The sequence below is a fragment of the Gossypium hirsutum genome, chromosome A12 (assembly GCF_007990345.1).
Source record: "Gossypium hirsutum isolate 1008001.06 chromosome A12, Gossypium_hirsutum_v2.1, whole genome shotgun sequence".
NCBI lineage: Eukaryota > Viridiplantae > Streptophyta > Magnoliopsida > Malvales > Malvaceae > Gossypium > Gossypium hirsutum.
The window spans coordinates 54,890,943-54,895,531 of record NC_053435.1 but is presented as its reverse complement, the minus strand read 5'-3'; the positions used below and the strand labels follow the sequence as shown (position 1 = coordinate 54,895,531).

At 35.1% G+C, this 4,589-nt stretch overlaps 1 non-coding gene across 1 annotated transcript; it reads right to left on the bottom strand.

The window, feature by feature from the left end:
* Nucleotides 1–869: 869 nt before the first annotated feature.
* Nucleotides 870–976, bottom strand: LOC121211664 (small nucleolar RNA R71). The gene has a single exon (XR_005906883.1). It is a non-coding gene; the product is annotated as a small nucleolar RNA R71 (small nucleolar RNA).
* Between the last annotated feature and the right edge of the window lie 3,613 nt (nt 977–4,589).

The window sequence follows — 4,589 nt, the reverse complement described above, 5'->3', positions numbered from 1 at the left end:
AGTTCATTAGTTTAGATAAAGCAAATCCCCTTATTTTTAGGCTAGATAATAAAAACAAGGTTAATACTAGTACTTTTAGTTCCTGTGGGTTCGACATTCCAGTCTTGCTATAAGCTATACTACTGTTTGATAGGTGCGCTTGCCTTTATCATGATAATAGTTAGTTTTCAAGTACGATCAATCATAAATATAAAACTTATCACGCACATCAAGTTTTTGGCGCCGTTGCCGGGGAACTGAGATATTAGGAACGCTTAATTTTTATTACTTTAGCCATTTATTTTTATTGCAATTTAAATTTATTTTTGCTTAAATTATTAAATCTTTCTTTTATTTGTTTCTAGCAGTTTTTATAATTTATGACTAGAAGAAACCCGTCAAGAACTCTACTTTTTGATAGTGAGATCGAAAGCACAGCTACAACTGAAAGCATCGCCGAAAATCAGAATAATCAGCTGCCTCCTGTGATTGTCCCAGATCCAATAAATCAGAATCCTACTCCTCATACTATGTATGATTATGCTAAACCTAATTTAACAGAAACTGAATCGAGTATAGTTAGGCCTGCTATTGCTGCAAATAATTTTAAACTGAAACCTAACACAATTCAAATGATACAATAGTTTGTTTAGTTTGATGGTTTGCAGGATGAAGATCCGAACACTCATTTAGCGAATTTATTGGAACTCTGCGGCACTTTTAAAATCAATTGCGTTTTTGATGATGCCATTCGCCTTCGGTTGTTTCCCTTTTCATTGAGGAATAAGTCTAAACAATGGTTGAACTCGTTACCATAAGGGTCAATCACTACTTGGGAATAAATAACTGAAAAATTTTTACTTAAATGTTTTCCGCCGACTAAAACAGCTAAATTGAGGAATGATATTTCTTCTTTTGTGCAGATGAATCTAGAAACTCTTTATGATGAATGGGAGAGAGAAAAGGACCTATTGAGAAGATGTCCTCACCTTGGTTTACCTTTATGGTTATAGGTTCAGACTTTTTACAATGGTGTTACCCCCTCAACAAGGCAAATTATCGACGCAGCCGCCAGTGGAACTTTGAATAACAAAACACCAGAAGAGGTTTACGAATTTATTGAAGAAATGTCATTGAATAACTAATAGTGGCAGGTCAAAACAAAGCCGACAAAGGCAGTCGATGTTTTCAATCTCGACGCGGTTACTATGCTGTCTAACCAGGTAGAACTTTTAAATAAAAAGATTAACGGTTTGTATGGTTCTACTCAGGTATATCCAGTGATGAGGTGCAATTCAAATGGAGGAGTACAAACAGAATATCAATCCTTCAAACCTAGCATCGAGGAGAAACAAGTTCAATATATGGGTAAAAATAATTCTAGACCTCAAAATAACCCATACAGTAACACTTACAATGCAGGTTGGAGAAACCATCTCAACTTCTCGTAGGGTGGCCAAGGAAATCAAAGGCTACAACATTCCCCAGGTTTTCAACAACCACCTTACCAGTAGGAAAAGAAGTCGACCTTTAAAGAGATGCTAACAAAATTCATCTCGGTGTTAGAAACTCGTTTTTAGAATACCAAAACAGCACTTAAGAATCAACAAGCGTCGATCCAAGGGCTCGAAACTTAGATAGGCCAGCTTGCTAAATTAATTTCAGAAAGACCACCTAGAAGTCTACCTAGTAACACCAAACCCAATCCAAAAGAGCATGTGAAAGCAGTTACACTAATGAGTGGGAATGTGTTAGCTGAATCTAAAAAGAAGCCACCACAAGAAGCTGACAGAAATGAAGGAGAGGAAGTAAAACCCGAAAACAATGACAATCCAATGCCAGAGGAATATAAACCACTAATCTTATATCCAGCAAAGTTGAAGAAAGACCGTATGGATGCATAATTCGATAAATTTCTTGAACTTTTTAAACAATTGTATATTAGCTTATCTTTTGTTGAAGCTATATCGCAGATGCCTACATATGCAAAATTTTTAAAAGAGCTTCTAACAAACAAAAGGAAATTTGAAGACCTATCTACAGTGGAACTTACTGAGCAATGTTCGGCCATACTCCAAAATAAACTGCCAACCAAACTGAAAGATCCAGGAAGTTTTACTATTCCCTGTTTAATTGGTAGTCTGAATGTTGATAAGACACTAGCTGATTTAGGCGCTAACATTAATTTGATGCTATACAAAATGTTTAAACAAATTGGTCTTAGGGAACCTAAACCCATTAGGATGAGTATTCAACTAGCTGATAGATCTGTTAAATATCCTAGGGGTATTATAGAGGACGTACTAGTAAAAGTAGATAAATTTATATTTCCTGTTGATTTCGTTGTGCTTGACATGGATGAAGATGCTGAAGTGCCTTTAATCTTAGGTCGTCTATTTTTAGCCACTGCTAGGGCTGTTATTGATGTGGGTGATGGTAAATTGGTACTTAGAGTAGTTACGAAGAGATTATTTTTAAAATTTATGATGCCATGTGATTTTTTAGGGAACAGGATAACTCATGTTATTTTATTGACTCTATTGATCATGCTACTCAAGATTCTTTTCAGGAAATCGTATATAAGGACACGTTGAAACTGTGTCTTGCCTAAGGAGAGAAGGTAGTTGATGATGATTCTGAGATAGGTAAGATAAAAGCTAAACTAAATTCCAATGAACCCTTCCCAAGACAAGCAGAATATGAGGGTATTAAGGTAAACAATGAATTTAAGCAAAAACCCTCTATTGAAGAACCTCCCAAACTGGAACTTAAACAATTGTCAAATTACTTTTAATACGCATTCTTTGGAAATAATTCTACATTACCAGTGATTATTGCTTCTAACTTACAACCCAAGGAGAAAGAGGAATTGCTCTAAGTATTAAGAGAACATAAAAGAGCCATAGCTTGAAAAATTTCTGACATTAAAGGGATCAACCCTTCTTTTTGCACCCACAAAATTTTAATGGAAGATGATTATAAGCCATGTGTGCAAGCTCAAAGATGACTAAACCCCAACATGAAAGAAGTTAAAGCTGAGGTAATTAAACTCTTACATGCTAGAATAATTTATCCTATTTCTGATAGTTCTTGGGTAAGTCCAGTGCAGGTTGTTTCTAAGAAAGGAGGCATGACTGTTATAGTCAATGAGAAGAATGAATTAATCCCAACAAGGACAGTCACATGTTGGAGAGTTTGCATTGACTATAGGAAGCTGAATGACACCACGAGAAAATATTACTCCCCCCTTCCATTTATTGACAAAATGTTGGAACGATTATCTAGGCACATGTACTATTACTTTTTAGACGGACTCTCTAGTTATTTTCAAATCCCAATAGCTCCTGAAGATCAAAGAAAAGATGACATTCACATGTCCAAATGGTACGTTTGCTTATCGTAGAATGCCTTTTGGATTATGTAATGCTCCTGCTACTTCTCAGCGCTGCATGACGGCCATTTTTTACAAACTCGTAGAAGACATCATGGAGGTATTTATGGATGATTTCTCGGTATTCGGTAACTCTTTTCATATTTGCCTTAAAAATTTGAAACGAGTTTCAATAAAATGTGAGGAAACGAACCTTGTACTTAACTGAGAAAAATGTCACTTTATGGTTCAAGAAGGTATTATGTTAGGACATAAAATTTCTAGTAAAGGGATTGAGGTTAATAAATCTAAAATTGAAACCATTGAAAAACTACCTCCCTCTAGTTTAGTTAAGGCTATTAGAAGCTTTTTAGGACATGCTGGATTTTATAAAAGATTTATTAAAGACTTTTCTAAAATAACTAAGCCTTTGACTAAATTACTAGAAAAAGATGTGTTTTTTAATTTCGATCAGAAATGTTTAGAGGCATTTAATACTTTAAAGGATAAATTGATTAATGCTCCAATTATAATCGCACCTGATTGGAATTTACCTTTCGAACTAATATGCAATGCGAGTGATTTTGCAGTAGGTGCAGTTTTGGGACAACGAAGACACAAACATTTTCAACCTATCTATTATGCTAGCAAAACTTTAACAGCCGTACAAGAAAATTACACCACCACAGAGAAAGAGCTGCTAGTTGTGGTTTTTGCATTTGATAAAGGCCATATCTAATATTGTTTAGAGTTGTCGTTTATACTGACCATTCTGCTTTTCGCTACCTTTTAACTAAGACTGATGTAAAACCTCGACTTATTCGATAGATTCTGTTATTGCAGGAATTTAACTTGGAGATTCAGGATAAGAAAGGAGCTGAAAATCTCGCAGCTGATCATCTTTCCAGGCTTGAAAATTCAAGTACCAAAGAGCTAGATGAAGTTGAAATAAATGATTCATTTCCTAAAGAACAATTTTTTACTATATTTGATTCTGAGGTACCTTGGTTTGCAGACATTGCGAATTTTTTAGCCGCTAACACTATCTCAAAAGGGTTGACATCAGCAAAAGAAACGATTCTTTACTGATGTGAAAAATTACTTTTGGGAAGACCCTTTCCTTTTCCGTATATGTGCAGATCAAGTCATTAGGAGATGTGTTACAAGGTCAAAAGCATTGAATATCTTGGAACATTTCCACTCAAGACCAACTAGAGGACATTACAGTAGAAATAAGACC